Genomic DNA, 21,305 nt, shown 5'->3' with positions numbered 1-21,305 from the left:
TGTGTTGAATATGAATGTTCTTTTTTATTATTATCATTTCTTTTTTAAAAAATATATCCACTTCCACATTCTGGGTTTTTTTCCACGTATTTTTTATTGCTTAACCCAGAAAGACTGGTGTTAATATCACATTGCAGAAGGAAGTAAATGACTTCACAATTGCACTGCCAAAACTGGGTATCTTAAGTCAGTTTCCTTTTGTTTCCCCAATAGTCTATGCCAGTGGTGGCGAACCTTTTTTTTTCCCCTCGGGTGCTGAAAGGGCATGGGCATGAGTGATCGTGCATGCACAAGTGCCCACACAATAATTCACTGCCTGGGAAGGGCAAAAACAGCTTCCCCCACCCCTGGAAGCCCTTTGGAGGCCAGAAAAGGCCTGTTTCCCAACTTCTGATGGACCAAGTAGGCTCGTGTTTCACCCTCCCCAGACTCCAAATGCCCTCCTCCAGCCCCGCGGAGGCTCTCTGGAAGCCAAAAATGCCCTCCCAGCCTCTGCCCGAGCTAAAAATTTGCTGGCTGGCACACATAAGAACGTTAGAGCTGAGTTAGGGCAATGGCTCACATGCCAGCAGATATGGCTCCACGTGCCACCTGTGGCACCCGTGCCCTAGGTTCACCATCACTGGTTTCTGCCCAAATACACTATAGGGTGAAATAAAGGACTATCACCTTTTTTTTTTAAAAAAGACATATTTTTGATGTCCTTGGTACAAAGTCAAAAGAATAATGTCACATAAACAGGTCAAGACCAATTTTTTTTATTCTTTTTCCACCCTCTCAAACTTTCTTAGCATGTTCCTCTTTCCAAATGCTACAAACCTATCGAAAAGAAATTAGATTGGGGCCAAATTTTAGTGATACGGTTCTGGGGATCTTCTGCAAAGTGAGTAAAGGAGGTTTAGGGTCAGAGGCAACAAATTTGGTCGCCAGTCATATTTTAATGAGTTAAGAAGGGCATGGCAAAAATTGGAAGGCCTTGGGAAGGTTATACATTTCACTAATGACTGGTTTATCTTTTCTTTCCTCAGTTGAATGTGAATCGCAGCATTTAATCCCTCTACCCATCTTGAGAAATCATTCCCATTCTCGCCAATTGTTGCTAAGCTGTGGACGGGTGCCAAACTCATTGCATAGTATTATCTCTGCCAGAGTGTCTGATGGAAAAGGGAAAAATCCTTATTCAGAGACAGGCCTACAATAAGCACAACTTCTTGTGCCAGAATGATCACAGTGCATCCTCTCAATTGTTACTTTTATGTACAGGGGGAGATAATACCCTTGCATTTCCTATTAGAGACATCTCCAGTGTTCTCGCCACATAAGCTGCCATCTGGTAGTGACACTCATTAATTTTCAAGGGGGGGGATCTGGTTCCTGGTCAGTTTGCCTAATGAGATTTTTAGGTTGTCATGCATTTCACATATACAGTGATACCTCATCTTACAAACGCCTCATCATACAAACTTTTCGAGATACAAACCTGGGGTTTAAGATTTTTTTGCCTCTTCTTACAAACTATTTTCACCTTACAAACCCACTGCCGCTGCTGGGATGCCCCACCTCTGGACTTCCGTTGCCAGCGAAGCGCCCGTTTTTGCACTGCTGGGATTCCCCTGAGGCTCCCCTCCATGGGAAACCCCACCTCCAGACTTCCGTGTTTTTGTGATACTGCAGGGGAATCCCAGCAGTGCAAAAACAGGCATTTCGCTGGCAACGGAAGTCCGGAGGTGAGGTTTCCCAGCGAGGGGAGCCTCAGTGAAATTGCAGCATCACAAAAACACAGAGGTCTGGAGATGGGGTTTCGAGGACTTTGGTGTTTTTGTGATGCTGCTATTTCACTGATGCTTCCTTCGCTGGGAACCCCCACCTCTGGACTTCCGTTGCCAGCGAAGCGCTTGTTTTTGCGATGCTGGGATTATCCTGCTGGGGTTCCCCTGCAGCATCGCAAAAACACAGAAGTCCAGAGGTGGGGTTTCACATTTATTTATTTATTTTATTTATTACTTAGATTTGTATGCCGCCCCTCTCCGAAGACTCGGGGCGGCTCACAACATGTGGAAACAAATCATAAATAATCTGACAATTTAAAATATTTAAAGATTTAAGAAAGACCCCATATACTAACAGACATACACACAAGCATACCATATATAAATTAAACATGCCTAGGGGGAGATGTTTCAGTTCCCCCATGCCTGACGGCAAAGGTGGGTTTTAAGGAGTTTACGGAAGGCAGGAAGAGTAGGGGCAGTTCTAATCTGCGGGGGGAGTTGGTTCCAGAGGGCCGGTGCCGCCACAGAGAAGGTGGGGAGCCTCAGGGAAATGTCAGCAGTGCAAAAATGGGCGCTTCAGCTGGCAGAAGGGGTGAATTTTGGGCTTGCACGCATTAATCGCTTTTCCATTGATTCCTATGGGAAACATTGTTTCGTCTTACAAACTTTTCACCTTAAGAACCTCGTCCCGGAACCAATTAAGTTTGTAAGACAAGGTATCACTGTACTTTGATGTGATTGCCTTCTCTTGGAATTTTCTGTCTGTCTTTTTCTCCCAGAATTACCTTACATTCCCAGAAGAGAAGGGAATCAACAGGCCAGCTACACAATGGACTCGTTCCTTTCTAATAGGGTCTCCTTTTTTTAAACTTCTTTTTTTCCAAATTCCTTTCCTGGAAGAAATTCTTAATGGTGAGAGTTATTCAATAGCAGCAGAGGTGGTAGCCCCCTCTCATTGGAGGTTATTTGAACATACTGTACTTTTCAGAGTATAAGATGCACCTTAGTTTTTGGAGAAGAAAATAGGGGGGGAAATCTGCCTACCAGGTATTCATCTGGCTAGTATCCTTAGTCAGTTTCAGCTCATTATTTTATCCCCTGGTTAAGGCTTTAAAAATACCATATTCAGAGAGAGTAACAATGAAAGAGCTTGCAATCCGGTAAGAGCTGGGAATATTGTTAGCACTTGGTTAGGGCTGGAAAGAAACATTCAGAGCAAGCAGAGCAATGGGGGGAAAAACCCTGCAAAGACTTAGGGCTTGGAAAACATTCTTTGCAGAGAGTAGCAATGAAAGAGCATGCAAGGTAAGAGCTGGAAAGATTGTTAGCACCTGTTCTGTCGGGCTCTCTGGCAGACTCCTCCCAAAAATTCACAGGTACAAATTTCAGACACACACACGTTTGAACATTCAAAACAATGTTCTTTATAATGAAAATTCATTTAACCTCTTTTGGTATAGCAAAGAGCACTTGTCTCCAAACAACCTGGTTATTTGTACAAGTCCCTTATCAGTTCTGTGATACTTAGCTTGCAGCTGTGAGGCAATTCACAGTCCTTCTTCTTTCACAAAGTGAAACACACTTTGCCCTGGTTTAGCTTCAAAGTGGGAAAAAATCAGCACACAAAAGGTCAAAGTCAGTAAAGCAGTCACGAAACAACGATCAGATAATCCTCCTCAATGGCCAAACCCACAGGCTGCTATTTATAGCAGCCTCACTAATTACCACAGCCCCACCCAACCACAGGTGGCCTCATTTTCTTTGATAATAATCTCTCAGTTGTTTTTGCCTATGCATCGCTCTCCGCATGCGTGGCTCTATCATTAACTCTTGTTCTGAATCCAAGGAGGAGCTAGATAATTGATCTCCTTCTGAGCTGCCTGCCACACTCTCCTCCTCCCTGTCACTCATGTCTTCTTGGTCAGAGGAGCCTTCATCAGCAGATTCCACCGTGGCAAAACAGGCCTGCAGCATGTGGATGTCTCCCCCACATCCACAGTCCTTGGGGCAGGAGCTGGGCCAGAGCTAACCACAACAGCACCTAGCTAGGGCTGGGGGGGGGGAAGCTTTGAAAAAAGCTACATTCAGCATGTAAGATGCACCCTAATTTTCAGCCAATTTTAGGGAGGAAAAAGGTGCATCTTATACTCCGAGAAATATAGTAGTTAGGTGGCTATCTGTCAGAGGTCTGAAAATCTGTAGATTTCTTCCCTGAAAGAATCAGACCTGATGATCTTTAAGATTTACTTTTATCTTCACAACCTACGCAATCATCTCACTTTGCTTCCTCATCCTTCCTTAAAGACCCTTGTCAAGCACCCCCCTCTCAAACCAGTGCAGCCAAAAGTTTAAAAGTGCTGTTCTGTATTTATGAAGACCCAGCCCCCAATTCCCTGACTTACTTGAAAAGTCTGACTTTGTTGTTCAGTGGAGGATTTGGTTATTAAATGTTCTCTCTAGGATGCCTTTGACATTGATGGACAAATAATCTATGTGCTGCTGTGACAGCTCTGACAGCACATGTCTTAAGCAAAGATTAATTACAGGTATTCACAGGCCAAAGTGCCTTTTTGGTGACTAAAAATACTATCAGATCTGAACTATAGTTAAACAAAGTTAATCACTTGGATGTCTATATCAATTATTATTGAATTCCTTAAGAATTTGGGAGTTCCTATTGTTTATGTCACATTTTAGACTGTTTTATTAGAATGTATCCTGTTTTTATTTGTATAGCTGAAAATGGGGTTCCCTACCCTTGCTTTTGTTGTACATACTCCTGGGTCATTTGGAGGATGATAAAGAGCTTGAGGACTCTGATACAGATAGTGTTTATGAATTAGTGGTAGGCCCTGGGTTACAGGTATTAGAACAGGTGGGAGGCCAGCAACAGGATGTTGCTATGAGTCCAGAATCTAGTGAGGAAGAAACAGGCATTCGCTGGGTTAATCCTCAATTCAGAAGGGTCCAAAAACGCAAGGAACAGGTGTTAGGAAAAAGATATTAAGGGGAGGAATGGGTTAAATACTGTAGTGATGTATTAGTTACATCAGGAGGCCAGTGGGGAAGAAGGGCGGAGTTTTAATGTTGCAGTTCTAAGATGAAATGTGTTTCAGTTTGGCTCCAGAGCGAGTAAGTTTATTTTGTGTTATATTGCAGTCATTCCTGCTGTTTTTGAATCATGCTGTAAATTCATGAATTTCAGGAGGCATGAAGGAATGTATGTGGAATGTAATTAAGAGAGATAACAGGAGAAAAGAATGAGCCAGTCTGTATTGCATTTTTTAATACGGAAACAAAGAGAATAAAAATGGAGTTTCTTTGTTTATGAAATACTGCATTCAGTAAGTGTTATTTTCAATAACTAAAGTTCTACCAGAAACCAGAACAGCTTTGGCCAGCCAAAAGCTACCTACAGTGGTTGGGTAGTTCAAAGTCACCCATCCAGAGATTTGAAGGATATTTAGACAACAAGGTTATTTCTAAATAACCTTCAAATCTCTGGACCGATTTCAGGGATTTAAAGCACATACAACAAGAGACCCATCTTCCTAGTAATTTTTTATATTTGGCATTTTGTGTTTTTTTATTATGTTCATAGCATTTACCCTTATGGAAGTGATGGCGAATCTATGGCATGGGTGCCACAGGTGGCACGCGGAGCCATATTTGCTGGCACGCGAGCTTTTGCCCTAGCTCAGCTCCAACGTGCATATATGTGCTGGCCAGCTGATTTTTGGATCACACAGAGGCTCTGGGAGGGTGTTTTTGGCTTCCAGAGAGCCTCCAGGGGGATCAGGGAGGGCGTTTTTACCTTCCCCTGGCTCCATGGAAGCCTTTGGAGCCTGTGGAGGGCAAAGCACAGCATACTTGGCCCACCAGAAGTTGGGAAACAGACTGTTTCTGGCCTTCAGAGGGTCTCCGGGGCACAGGGGAAGCTGTTTTCGCCCTCCCCAGGCATTGAATTATGGGTGGGGGCATTCACACATGCATGATAGTGCATGCCCATAGTCTTTCAGCACCTGAAGAAAAAAAGGTTTGCCATCACTGCCTTACGGAATTTCTAACTATTGCCAAATAGTTGTATGTCCTGGCTGTTGTTGTTGTTGTTGTTGTTGTTGTTGTTGTTGTTGTTATTATTATTATTATTATTATTATTATTAATTGGATTTGTATGCCGCCCCTCTCCATGGACTCGGGACAGCTAACAACAGTGGTAAAAACAGCATGTGACAATCCAATACTAAAACAGCTAAGAACCCTTGTTATAAAACCAATCATACATACAAACATACCAGGCATAAATTGTAGGAGCCTAGGGGGAAAGAATATCTCAGTTCCCCCATGCCTGATGGCAGAGGTGGGTTTTAAGGAGCTTACGAAAGGCAAGGTGGGTGGGGGCTATTCTAATCTCTGGGGGGAGCTGGTTCCAGGTTACTTGCAGATACATTTTAATTCTCTTTGGTGGAAAAGTGGAATATAGTAGTAGAAATTTAGATTTGTTATACATTGTATTTTTTGCACTTTGTTGTGAGCCGCCCCGAGTCTGCGGAGAGGGGCGGCATACAAATCTAAATAAACATAAACATAAACATAAATCAAAATATTTCATAGCTGCAATTCAGTGGTATCATGTGAAGCAGCCCAGTTTAAAAGCAACCAGGGTTGGGGTTTTCCCAAGATTAGCCATCTAGTCTATCAAGTGTCAAGAAGCATTTTGCGTTCTCAGAATCCTTTTTTTCCCACACTTGCTGTTTTTGGTAAGCATTAGCTGAGATTTACATCAGATTTGATTTCTGAGATAAACGGGAGAACATCATATTTCATGGTCTGGGGTTTGTAAAGCACAGGGTTGAGTTAATAATGTATGTATGCATGATAAGCACCCACATTTTCCTCTTCTTGTTGGCAGAAATTCCATTGTTCAAAGGCCAAATCTCAAATAGCCATGATAATCAGATATGTTTTATATTGGTTTTCTTTTCTTATCACACAATAAGCATATAATGTAGCAAAATGTTATGTCACAGCTATTAAAGCATGCAAACACATTAGTATAGAATTAGATCTGCTGTGACAAAGGATAAATATTATGCCTGGGGTGAGTTATGCTACAGCTGTATCATTAGTAATTTTACATACAATTGTAAGTAGATTTTTATCATGCTATATTTATGTAATGCACCCTGCTGTCCAACTCTTTTATTCTTTTGATTATGGATTGAATAATTTTCATTAGTTTTCAAGAAGAGACTAGACAACCATTTGTCTGGAATGGCATAGAGCATTGTGGGTTGAACTAGAAGACCTCCAAGGTCCCATCCAATTCTGTTCTAGTCTCATTTCAAATTTCATGAAGTATAATGATTGGTTGAAATTTATGTTTACCAACAAAGAAATAAAGGAAGACTTGTATAGAGAGCCAAGGTGGTGCAGCAGGTAGAGTGCAGTACTGCAGGCCACTAAAGCTTACTGTAGATCTGCAGGTCAGTGGTTCAAATCTCATCACCGGCTCAAGGTTGACTCAGCCTTCCATCCTTCCGAGGTGGGTAAATTGAGGACCCGGATTGTGGAGGCAATATGCTGGCTCTGTTAAAAAGTGCTATTGCTAAAATGTTGTAAGCCACCCTGAGTCTAAGGAGAAGGGCAGCATAAATAAAATTGAATAAATAAATACAATAAATAAATAAATATATCTATTTCAATCTGTTTAGCTCTCATCAGGTAGCCATACCCTTCTGGGATTCAAAACCGGGCTACCTGCATATTAGGTAAATGTATTAACCTCTAAGCCACAGTCTCTCCTCGCTTTGTCAGTTATACCAGAGGAGAGATTAAATGAGGTTTTTTTCCCAGTGGGGCCGATTTATCATGGCAATCAGGTCTTTGTCATTTTTATGGTTCATCCCATACTATCAGGTTGCCCTGATAGACTGGTCTCATAGGAAAAACCACTCTACTGATGGTTTGGTATGAATTTGACTTTATAATAGAATAGAATAGAATAGAATAGAACAGAACAGAATAGAATAAAATAGAATGGAATGGAATTTTATTGGCCAAGTGTGATTGGACACACAAGGAATTTGTCTTGGTGCGTATGCTCTCAGAATACATAAAAGAAAAAGATACATTTGTCAAGAATCATGTGGTACAACACTTAATGATTGTCATAGGAGTCAAATAAGCAATGAAGATACAATCAATATTAATAAAAATCTTAGGATATAAGCAACAAGTTACAGTCATACAGTCCTAAGTGGGAGGAAAAGGATGATAGGAATGATGAGAAAAACTAGTAGAAATAGAAGTGCAGATTTAGTAAAAAGACTGACAGTGTTGAGGGGAATTTTTATAACATAAAAACCTTCACTGGAGAGGTGACAGTTTGTTCTGCACCTTCTGTTTGGTCAAGACACAAACCCTAAAACTGCAGACAAGAATTATCAGGTTGGAATGGATGACAAAGACATGAATGGATGGTTGAGAACAAGGAAATACAGTACAGAGAAAAATGACTGAGTCAATCAGATATCCAAGAAATAATGAATGATAACTGTTAAGTATCAGGGGTTTTAAAAAAATCTGGTTGTTTCAGAAACATTATTGAATCTTGAGGTTAATTGTTTTTGACAAAGAAATGAACATACATTGAAAAATATGACTGGTTTGATTGTTTATTATATAAGAGGAAAATAGGTAATGCAAGATATACCATTTTGGGGTAGACTTCAGAATGGATTGTGCTGAAAACGGATATGAATGAAAAGCAAATAGGTAAGAGAAAGGAGAAAGAGAGGAGAAAAGTTTTCAAAAACTGAAAACATGTACTGCATGAAAAAATGTCAGAAGCCAGATTTGTCTCTGAAGAGAAAGAATGGAAATTGTATGTCATGAAAGAGGGTGTGAAAGCTACTTGGAACAAAAGAAAAACTCATAGAAATTTAGAGAACAGTGTGTTGTGATTAGTGTTGGGCGAACCGAACCCACAAAGTCCGGGCTCGTATCAAACTTTGTGCGGTTCGGCATGCCGAACCCAAACCCGAATTTTTTTAAAAGTTTGGCAGAAGTTCGGGTTCGGGAGAGCGCCGGGAAGCACCGCCGCCCAGCTGTCACCTTCAGAAACAGCCAGGGCACTTCTCGGCGGTCTCCCGAATGTCGAACTTGGAAGTTTGGCAAAATTCGGGTTCAGGAGAGCGCCGGGAAGCGCCACCGCCCAGTTGTCACCTTCCAGAACAGCTGGGTACCGAACACAAACTTTTTTAAAAATTCAGGTGCCGAACCCGAACCCGAACTTCATTGGGTTCGCCCAACACTAGTTGTGATTTTTAAAAAGTTTTCCATATATATGTAGGGAAATGTAATGCATAATTTAAAGAATCCTGGATATTAGATTCATATTCAGAGCAATTACCCTATTTCAAAGGGGAAAAGAATTTCACCCTACTATATCAACATCCAAACCTCTTTCTTATTTAATATAATTTGAGAAAGATCACATGGGATAAGAATACCTAAATAATTAATAAATCCAATATACTGTAAATGCAGAAAGTATAATTACTTAAAACTCTACCCATCAATTCCAATTTACAGCAGTTATAGAGTGTCTTGCAATTCACCCAAAACTCATTAATCAAGTTCAATAAGGCCAACATTGAAGCATGATGCTCCAATACATTTATATCCTTCTTTAATGCCTTTGTCTTACAGTTTCTGCATTTGGTAGATTGCTTACCCCAAACAAAACAGTGTAATGAGTACCAGAATGCAACCATTTCAGTATGCAGGACACCTATGCAATCTGGCCCAGATCTTCCATGATACTTCCAGTGTAGCAATTTGAGATGCACAAGTCTCAGTGACAGGGCTTGTGTGGAAGCCACCTTCTCCAAATGTAAATCAACAAAGACCCATCCTCGAATACAGCTCATCTGTTTGGAACCCATATTGCATCTCAGACATTAACACCCTTGAAAATGTCCAAAGATACTTCACCAGAAGAGCCCTTCACTCCTCCACTCGAAACAGAATACCCTACGAGACTATCCTGGGCCTAGAAAGTTTAGAACTAAGACGCCTTAAACAAGATCTAAATATTGCCCACAAGATCATATGCTGCAACGTCCTGCCTGTCGGCGACTACTTCAGCTTCAACCACAACAACACAAGAGCACACAACAGATTTAAACTTAATATTAACCGCTCCAAACTTGACTGTAAAAAATATGACTTCAGTAACCGAGTTGTCGAAGCATGGAACTCATTACCGGACTCCGTAGTATCATCCCCAAACCCCCAACACTTTACCCTTAGATTATCTACGGTTGACCACTCCAGATTCCTAAGAGGTCAGTAAGGGGCGAGTACAAGTGCACTAGAGTGCCTTCCGTCCCCTGTCCTATTACTTTCCTATATCTCCTATACCTTTCTTCTATTCCCATATCTCTTCTTCTATTCTTTCATTGATATGTTCTATTACTATATCTTCTTTTCTATTATTTCTTAGATATATTTTACTATGAGTATCTCCTCTATAACCTTCATCATGTATTTTACTATGTGTATATAGATATATACCCACTAAAACCCTCATTGTGTATTGGACAAAATAAATAAATAAATAAATGGGAGGAATATTGATTCATTCTGAAGGTGACAAGTCAGGAAAATAATACTGAAGTGGTGAAAAAGCTGTACAGTTAAGAAAGTGCAGCATGGTGTTATCCCTTCATTATTAGTGAAAGATCATCCATCAAGAACTGTGAAGATAGCAAGGGTAACTGCCCTCTTTGCATCAGGGGTGGGTTCTACTTAACTTCCCCACCAGTTTGCACATGGCACTTCCCAAGATATGATCCTCTGCGCGTGCGCAGTACTAAAAGCTTTTGCGCAAAAAGAAGATGGCGGCAACTCTAAAGGAGAAGGATATTAATTTAGTAAGGTTTAAAGGAAATTAAGCTTGAATTCAATGAGAAGAAAATTAGATATCCAGATGACAACATTAGAGAACAAGGCTGGGGGGAGTTGGATTGACACCGGAAGTAATTAATTGGGAACTAATAATTTTTTGGGAGATTAATTATAAATAATGAACTAACTCGATACTGTTTTTATTATAAAATGAAAATATTCTAAAATGTATTGAAGAAGTTTGTATGGAGAAAAATGATATAGATATATATACCCAAAAAGATGGCGGCACCTATACCATCGTCGAGACAGCCATCTGGGGGTGTGACAAGCCTGGGTCACTGCCAGTTCCAGTGACCCAGGCCACCAAGTTATGCACTGGTTCTATAGAGCCGGTCCAAATCGGGAAGATTTCTGCTTTGATGTGTTCTTAGCAACCAGTCCTTGAAAAACTTTATTTATTTATTTATTTATTTATTTATTTATATTTTATTATTTTATTACTTTATTACTTTATTACTTTATTACTTTATTACTTTATTACTTTATTACTTTATTACTTTATTACTTTATTACTTTATTACTTTATTACTTTATTACTTTATTACTTATTTATTTACTTATTTATTTACTTATTTATTTATTTACTTATTTATTTATTTAGTAGATTTGTATGCCGCCCCTCTCCGTAGACTCGGGGCGGCTAACAACAATAAGAAGAAACAGCATAAAACAAATCTAATATTTAAATTAATAAAAGCCCTTATTAAAAACCAAGCATACACACAAACATACCATGCATAAATTGTATAGGCCTAGGGGGAAGGTATATCTCAATTCCCCCATGCCTAATGACAGAGGGGGGCTTTAAGGAGCTTATGAAAGGTGGGGGGGCAATTCTGATCTCTGGGGGGAGTTGGTTCTAGAGGGCCGGAGCTGCCACAGAGAAGGCTCTTCTCCTGGGTCCCGCCAAATGACATTGTTTAATTGACGGGACTATAGGCAGAGGTGGGATTCTGGGAATTACTCAGAATTGGAATTTGTATGTCAGCGTTCTAAATAGCATCTGAGAAACAAAACAAGTCCCAGTCCATTTCTCTCAATCAGAGCTTGATTTATTAACAGAACCATTTATTTATTTATTTATTTATTTATTTTATTTAGATTTGTATGCCGCCCCTCTCCGCAGACTCGGGGCGGCTCACAACAAAGTGAAAAACAATTTATAACAAATCTAAATTTCTACTAAAAACATTTTAAAAACCCCATTTTCTAAACACACATACATACACACATACCATTCATAAATTGTATATGCCCGGGGGAGATGTCTCAGTTCCCCCATGCCTGACGACACAGGTGGGTCTTAAGGAGCTTACGAAAGGCAAGGAGAGTAGAGGCAGTTCTAATCTCCGGGGGGAGTTGGTTCCAGAGGGTCAGGGCCGCCACAGAGAAGGCTCTTCCCCTGGGGCCTGCCAACCGACATTGTTTAGTTGACGGGACCCGGAGAAGGCCCACTCTGTGGGACCTAATCGGTCGCTGGGATTCGTGCGGCAGCAGACGGTCTCGGAGATATTCTGGTCCAGTGCCATGAAGGGCTTTAAAGGTCATAACCAACACTTTGAATTGTGACCGGAAGTTGATCGGCAACCAATGCAGACTGCGGAGTGTTGGTGAAACATGGGCATACCTAGGTAGGCCCATGACTGCTCTCGCAGCTGCATTCTGCACGATCTGAAGTTTCCGAACACTTTTCAAAGGTAGCCCCATGTAGAGAGCATTACAGCAGTCGAACCTCGAGGTGATGAGGGCATGTTAGCTACGCCATTGTCATTCCGATTCTGAGTACTTCCCAGAATCCCACCTAGGTTAAGATTCATCTTACATTCCCCACACCCACAAGTTCATCACGAGAGCCAGTCTGTTGAGGCAGAACAACCGGTGGCCTTGGCATGGAGAAAGGAATCTTTGGAATCTTCCCCTCTAACTACTCACTACCCCTCCCATCCCCCCTTGTGTTGTGTCAGGCTGAACTCTCTAAACTCCCCATGAAGACTCAGGCCTGACATCACGCTCTTTTCGCACCCGAGGAAAAAAATGGTTTGCCATCACAGTTCTAGTCCTTCTTAATCAGATCAAACAGATTAAATGACTTGAATAATCAAGAGATGTCTAACTTATCGTACAGTTATCTTGTTTTGAGGATTGGTTTCTGAGTCTAAACAGCTGAGAGAATTCTAAATAAATTCTGCCTTTAGCCCTGTAAAGTATTCTGTATCTGCTCCCTAACCTAACATTCAGCATAATTGACCACATCTCCTTATGTTTATTTTTCTCATTGGTCCCTAAACAGTTCAGCTGCAGATCTATCAGCCCTTATTTTTTGGGAATATTAGTATTCACCTCTGAATGCTGATCATCTTAAATGGATTTCAAGAATGACCAAAAATAAATACTAATTTTCCCACATCTCAGACTGACACCAAGAAAGGGAACTAAAATCAAAGAATCAAAACAATCATGGTACAAATGGCATGAATGGATTCAAAAGAAAAACTAGAAATGTTACAATACAAAGTATCAGTATACAGTGATACCTCGTCTTATAAACGCCTCATCATACAAACTTTTTGAGATACAAACCTGGGGTTTAAGATTTTTTTGCCTCTTCTTACAAACTATTTTCACCTTACAAACCCACCGCCGCTGCTGGGATGCCCCGCTTCCGGACTTCCATTGCCAGCGAAGCACCCGTTTTTGCACTGCTGGGATTCCCCTGAGGCTCCCCTCAATGGGAAACCCCACCTCCGGACTTCCATGTTTTTGTGATGCTGCAGGGGAATCCCAGCAGAGGAATCCCAGCAGTGCAAAAACAGGCGCTTCGCTGGCAATGGAAGTCTGGAGGTGGGGTTTCCCAGCGAGGGGAGCCTCAGTGAAATTGCAGCATCGCAAAAACAGAGAGGTCTGGAGGTGGGTTTTCAAGGACTTCAGTGTTTTTGCAATGCTGCGATTTCACTGATGCTCCCTTCGCTGGGAAACCCCGCCTCCAGACTTCCGTTGCCAGTGAAGCACTCATTTTTGTGATGCTGGAATTCCTATGCTGGGATTCCCCTGCAGCATCACAAAAACACAGAAGTCCAGAGGTGGGGTTTCCCATGGAGGGGAGCCTCAGGGGAATCCCAGCAGCGCAAAAATGGGCCCTTCGGCTGGCAAAAGGGGTGAATTTTGGGCTTGCACGCATTAATCGCTTTTCCATTGATTCCTATGGGAAACATTGTTTCGTCTTACAAACTTTTCACCTTAAGAACCTCATCCCGGAACCAATTAAGTTTGTAAGGCAAGGTATCACTGTATATAGAAAAAATAACAAATACCTTACGAATGTCAATAGAAATTAAGAGCAAACATTTTCCTTCTTTCCTTTTTATTTCAAAGATGTATTATACCAATGATATATATAATTGAATGTATATTATTAAATAAAAGATATAAAGAAATGAAAGATATATACAAAAGGTAATAGAGATGGAATAAGATCTGTAAAACTTAAACAAAACATGTGAGAAATATTTTTGAAAACAATAAAGAAATTTACAAAAAAAGAAGAAATGTTGACAGTCACATTTAAGTATCCCTCACTGTTTTCTGGTTTGGAAGAATTTCCAGAAAACGTTTCTTGCATTTTCAACATTCATATATGCACTCTGGCATGCATCAAAATTTTGAGAAAAGAAGGATTTACTGAGGTAGTAATTTATAAAACTGCCTTCATGAACTTTGCTCCGCACCTATGAACATCATATAATTCAGTGTTTTTCAACCAGTGTGCCGTGGCACACTAGTGTGCTGTGAGACATGGTCAGGTGTGCCGCGAAGCTCAGAGAGAGAAAGAAAGCAAGGGAGAGAGAGAAAGAGTGAGAAAGAGCGAGAGAGAGAGAAAGAGAACAAGAGAGAGAGAAAGAGAACTAGAGAAAGAAAGAAAGAAAGAGAGAGAAAGGGAGAGAAAGAAAGAGAGAGAGAGAAAGAGAGGGAGGGAAGGAGAGAGAGAGAAAGACATAGGGGGAGGGAGGGAGGGAGAGAGAAAGAGAGCAAAAAAGAGAGGAAGGAAGGAAGAGAAAGAAAGAGGGATGGAGAGAGAGAAAGAAAGAGGAAGGAAGGGAGATAAAGTGGGAGAGAGAAATAGAGCGAAAGGGAGGAAGAGAGAATTTTTTTGTCCAAACTTTTTTTAGCCCCCCCCCCCCCCGCCCCACTCAATGTGCCCCAGGGTTTTGTAAATGTAAAAAATGTGCCGCGGCTCAAAAAAGGTTGAGAATCACTGATATAATTTATAAACTGTAATTTAATTAGAATGGCGATATTTTTTTAATGTCACTTTTAAAATCACCTCGAGGTTCGACTACTGTAATGCTCTCTACATGGGGCTACCTTTGAAAAGTGTTCGGAAACTTCAGATCGTGCAGAATGCAGCTGCGAGAGCAGTCATGGGCTTACCTAGGTATGCCCATGTTTCACCATCACTCCGCAGTCTGCATTGGCTGCCGATCAATTTCCGGTCACAATTCAAAGTGTTGGTTATGACCTATAAAGCCCTTCATGGCATCGGACCAGAATATCTTCATGACCGCCTTCTGTCGCATGAATCCCACCAACCGGTTAGGTCCCACAGAGTTGGCCTTCTCCGGGTCCCGTCAACTAAACAATGTCATTTGGTGGGACCCAGGAGAAGAGCCTTCTCTGTGGCGGCCCCAACCCTCTGGAACGAGCTCCCCCCAGATATCAGAGTTGCCCCCACCCTCCTTGCCTTTCGCAAGCTCCTTAAAACCCACCTCTGTCGTCAGGCAGGGAGGAATTGAAATTTTCCCTTCCCCCTAGGCTTATAGAATTTATACATGGTATGCTTGTTTGTATGATTGGTCTCTTAAATTAGGTTTTTTAGATTATTTTTTAATATTAGATTTGTTACATTGTCTTCTTTATTGTTGTTAGCCGCCCCGAGTCTTCAGAGAGGGGCGGCATACAAATCTAATTAATAATAATAATAATAATAATAATAATAATAATAATAATAATAATACTGAATTGATGGAGAATTATACTGCTGCAATTAAATGAGTGTGGGAACTAAGTATTGTTTTCTGTAGTTTCCTGAGTACTTACTATTTGCTTTTACTTTCTTGAAAAGATTAATGCTTGTGTCTTGAATGTTGATATTTAGTGAAAGAAGTGGTGCAGAAAAAAAAATCCCAGCTCTTCATCTCTAAGATGCTAGTGTGCTTCTGCCACCACTTTTATATTCAACTATGTAATAAAATGTGTATTGTGCAGAATGCTTTCGGTGTTCTTGAATGAGATTTACAACTTAACTTTTTAATACTCTTCTCTAGTGTTCGTAAAGTAAGTCCTCCAGGAAAACAAAAACCACTTTTCATTTTAGGTATTGTATTTTTGTATCACCTTGGTCCAAAAGGAATCCTGATAGTTTCTATCAGGTATGTCCAGGGGTGGGTCCTTTTGCTGCTGGTTTGCTCAAGGTTGCACCGGGCCCGTACATGTGCTTTGTGCATGAGTGTGCACCCACAATAATCAAAAAATAGCTTCTGCACATGAACAGAGGGAAAACTTAGCTTCTGTGCATGCGTAGAAGAAAAATCCAAGATGGTGACACCCATGGACCAGCACTGACAGAACTAGTTCCATGACATCATCACCGGTTTACTAACGGTTCTGAAGAACCTGTGGGTATGTCCATCCGTGGCCCATGGACCACACGCAGCCCTGGACAATTAGTAATGAGGCCCTATGACAGTGATGGCGAACCTTTTTTTCCTTGGGTGCCAAAACAGTGTGTGTGCACGCTATCGCACATGCGCCAGTGTCCACACCCATAATTGTTTAATTTTATAAGGTGAGCCAACTTTTCACTTGACTGCATTGAGTAAAGAGGAATTGTTTTTGGCTGCATATAAAAATATATAATACATACTGTATGCTAGTGGCCAGGGTGAAGGACCATCGCTTAGCAGCCCCAGGCCTGCCATCATAGGTGTGTTTTAAGTGCTTTTCAGAAGGTGAGAAGAGTGCAGACCGTAAGAATCTCTAGGGAGAGTTGGTTCCAGACAACTGGGGCCACAACAGAGAAGGCTCTCCCCAGCGGTCTTGCCAGCCAGCATTGTTGCAGGGCCTCACGGCCCCGCTCAGGCTCGCAATCTCCACTCATGTGAGCGTCAGGAAGGCTCATGGCTCTACTCATCTGAGCATCACATGGACTCACATCCCCACTCATCCAATCGTTGGAGCAAAAAACACCTTATTCATCTGAATCTCTTACCAATAAAGAGCAAAAAAGATTTTATTTATATAAAATTTATTTATATAATCCAGTAAATCTGATCATCAATATTCTAAACTAAAAAGCAGAGCTGAGGGTTTAGAACTTGGACATAAAGGTTCTGCAGAAATAGAAATACAGTGTTCCCTCAATTTTCGTGGGGGATGCGTTCCGAGACCGCCCGCGAAAGTCGAATTTCCACAAAGTAGAGATGCGGAAGTACATACACTATTTTTGGCTATGAACAGTATCACAAGCCTTCCCTTAACACTTTAAACCCCTAAATTACAATTTCCCATTCCCTTAGCAACCATTTAGATTATTACTCACCATGTTTATTTATTAAAGTTTATTTTAAAAAAATTATTAAAGGCGGACAAAAGTTTGGCGATGACATATGACATCATCGGGCGGGAAAAAACCGTGGTACAGGGGTAAAACCCGCAAAATGTTTTTTAATTAATATTTTTGAAAACCCGTGGCATAGACTTTTCGCGAAATTCGAACCGGCAAAAATCGAGGGAACACTGTACTCAGTAGATGGTAGCAAAAATACACAGCTCTTTGCTTCCATCAAGTGGTTGTTAGGATTTTGCATCTCAGGTATGCTATATCTGCTATACCCAACTTTAATTGACACAACATGGGGCATAGTTTACTTATTTGTAATACATAAAATATGTACTCAGACTTTACCATGAAACAGTTGAAATACTACTCAAGAGCCGTGGTGGTGCAGTGGTTAGAATGCAATAGCTACAGTACTTCTGCTGACTGCCAGCTGCCAATACTTTGGCAGTTCAAATCTCACTAGGTTCAAGATTGACTCAGCTTTCCATCCTTCTGAGGTCAGTAAAATGAGAACCCAGATTGTTGGGGTTGTAGTATTTTTATTGAAATGTTGTACGCCGCCCCGAGTCCACAGAGAGTGGCAGCATATAAGTCCAATTAATAAATAAATATTCCAACACTAAACTTCTTAGAGAGGGCTGTAAAGCACTGTGAAGTGATATATAAGTCTAGTGCTAGTGCTATTGCCATTGCTACTTACAAATTACACTGCATCATCAAATAATACTTCCCAAATCTGGAACCCAGTTTAATACGTACATTACATATTTCAGCTCTGCAAATTCAGGAACCAGCATAGCACTTGCTGACCTGTCTAGAAGTATTAATTAGGAATGAAGCAATTTAGTCAAGTATGATTTAGGGCCTCAATTAAGATAATGAAATCATTGTCCCTCTAAAATTTTTTATCTTAGATGGACTCTCTAAAAATGTGTGAGCATCAGCACTATTTTGTAATTAAGCATTGATTGATTTATTCAAACAGACAAACATTACTGTAATTATCACTTAAGAGTTGTAATGTGACAGTTATTGAAATTGGAAGCTTTTACATTTCATTCCTGTTTGACCTGTCTATTTACATTTTTCTCCATACACCAATATGGATATATACTGCCAAATTAAGATAACACTATACAGATATGAGGAAATAGTCCCTGTAATCATACATTTTATAATATATTTGATCATGTAAGTGGTATGTCTCTCTGTGCTATTTTGGCTGCAAAAAATCTGTCTAAGACAGAGATCTCCAGCTCCCAAGTCTTGTACCGTTCAGAACTGGGCTGTAACATGATGGGCGAGCTTACGTGAGCTTATTTTTTTTTAAAAAAACATACAAGCCAAATAAGTAACATCAGAAGAAAAACACATTAATTTCAGGTCTGTCCATAGATTTCTGTCTTGTAGTAGGAGAACATTGCCATGCTATCTAGTGTTTAAGTTGTGTTCAAAGAAATGAACCTTCTGGGTTCGGTTCCAAGTGGGGGAAAAGACACTGGAAGCAGGGAGGCTCTTTGGAAAGAAGATTTAATACTGGACAAAAGGACCACGTGGTTTGAAGTCCTGAAAAAAGGAGGTATCACATGCCGCAAAGATGTTGAAGAAGAAAAGAAGGAAGTTGCTGAGAGTTTTTTATGCCCTCTGTTGGGGTCCCACCTTGAGTTTCCTGTTCCTATATAAGAAATGTATCCTGATTGGTTGTCAGACTCCTGGATGGTAGGAGGTCTTGGTTAACTTTGTAGGCTTTTGTCTGTGCCCCACAAGGCTTGGCTGATGTATTCTTCTCAGGTACCATGTGGTGAGATGGCTAAAGGGCTTTGAAATTCCTATTATAGATTAGATTAGATTTATTGGATTTATACGCCGCCCCTCTCCGCAGACTCGGGGCGGCTCACAACAATGGTAAAAAACAGTACATAGTAACAAATCTAATATTTAGCAATCTAAATTACAGTTTTAGGTTAAAAAATCCAAAAAAGAAACCCCAATATATAAAAAACAAGCACACAATCGAATCATGCACAAAAACTACATGGGCATGGGGGAGATGTTTCAATTCCCCCATGCCTGACGGCAGAGGTGGGTTTTAAGGAGTTTACGAAAGGCAAGGAGGGTGGGGGTAATCCTAATCTCTGGTGGGAGTTGGTTCCAGAGGGTCGGAGCCACCACAGAGAAGGCTCTTCCCCTGGGTCCCGCCAGACGACATTGTTTCATCAACGGGACCCGGAGAAGGCCAACTCTGTGGGACCTAACCGGTCGCTGGGATTCGAGTGGCAGAAGGCGGTCTCGCAGATATCCTGGTCTGATGCCATGTAGGGCTTTATAGGTCATAACCAACACTTTGAATTGTGACCAGAAACTGATCAGCAACCAGTGCAGACTGTGGAGTGTTGGAGTAACATGGGCATACTTAGAGAAGTCCATGATTGTTCTCGCAGCTGCATTCTGCACGATCTGAAGTTTCCGAACATTCTTCAAAGGTAGCCCCATGTAGAGAGCATTAAAGTAGTCGAGCCTCGAGGTGATGGGGGCATGAGTGACTGTGAGCAGTGACCCGCGATCCAAATAGAGCCGCAAATGGCCCTTGTGAAGATTTTTCTTGTGTAGAATAGACTGCCCTTTGTCAAAGGTGAGGGGAATGAGTAAGTTGGGCTCAGGCCTTGAAAGTCCATTGACAAAATTGGGGGCTACTAAGAGTGAGTTTGTTTTCATTCCTAAAAACATGTTTCCCCATTTTCTCATATAGGAAAATATTTCGTTCCTCTAGAACAATGATTCTCAGCCTTTCTAATGCCACAACCCTTTAATACATTCCTCAATGTTGTGGTGAACCCCAACCATAAGTCTAGTGCCAATTTTCCCAACAGAGCTTTGAGCTGATTGGCAGGAAGGTGAGAGGGACACCCCCACTGTAAACACCTGATTGGTTGGATTGTAAAAATATGTTCCAAGGTGTCAGAATAGAAGCTTTAGTTCCTAACAGCATGGGAAATTTATATTTTCTCTTGGTCTTAAGCGACCCCTGTTAAATTGTCGCTCGACCCCCATAGGGGTCCCGACCCCCAGGTTGAGAACTACTGCTCTAGGAGGTGTAACTTCCTACACTAGTTACGGAGAGAATTCCAGGAGTGTAAATATAGCTAGTATCATTGTTCCTTTAAATGGAATTTATTGGGAGCTCTGTGATTTTGAAATGTAGAGGTGGGTATATGTAAAGTACACATGCATATCCAAGAAGAATTAAATATAATCAAGAATTCCTAGCCTAAGAGCGTTTCTGCAATGAAATCCTGATTATCAAACCCTTCTCAGAGGTATTTGGGTGGCTGATGTAGGAACTGAAAAATTGATTCAGTCTATCTTTGATCTGACCCAACGTAGCTCTTGCTGTGTTAATACCCTCATTGATATTAGTAAGCTAATTGCTTCCACATCAGAGCTCTTAAGTAAAGTACGAAGTTACTATCAATTTAATATGTATCTTTTGTAGATTTTTTTTTCATTTCAGCTTTTTTAATTACAAAAGAAAAGCATCTTTTTAGAATAAATGTTTGTTTAATGTTATTGTAACTGCTACAATGCAAACTCATTTGTAATTACCCATGCTGTGTTATTATTGTTTGTTTAAAAAAAAGGGAATAAAATGAAATTTGTTTGAAAGTTATACTTTTAAGAAAACCTCAAAAGGCATGAGTTTGCAAAACACATTCACAGTGCAATTTTTGAGAACCCTGTCAAGATATCACTAGGCGTAATGTTCATCCTTCACTTGCTGCGAATTGAGGTCTTAACATTTTGTAATGAACGAAGGTTTTGGTTAACCTTGGCTCTGGCAGACCTCATTAAAATAGCAGCCTGTCAGTTTCAAGTTTTAAAATATCAGTCCTGTCAGTTTTATATTCAATAGAATAATCTACAATTTTATTTAGGATATATTT

General features: G+C 40.8%; 1 protein-coding gene across 1 annotated transcript in view; it reads left to right on the top strand.

The window, feature by feature from the left end:
- GPC6 (glypican 6) overlaps positions 1 to 21,305 on the top strand; it is a 992,840-nt gene that overhangs the window by 965,308 nt on the left and 6,227 nt on the right. The window lies entirely within an intron of this gene.

This window comes from Erythrolamprus reginae, chromosome 4 (genome assembly GCF_031021105.1).
Source record: "Erythrolamprus reginae isolate rEryReg1 chromosome 4, rEryReg1.hap1, whole genome shotgun sequence".
NCBI classification, from domain to species: domain Eukaryota; kingdom Metazoa; phylum Chordata; class Lepidosauria; order Squamata; family Dipsadidae; genus Erythrolamprus; species Erythrolamprus reginae.
The sequence above is the reverse complement of the archived record's forward strand: the minus strand, read 5'-3'. Positions and strand labels throughout refer to the sequence as shown.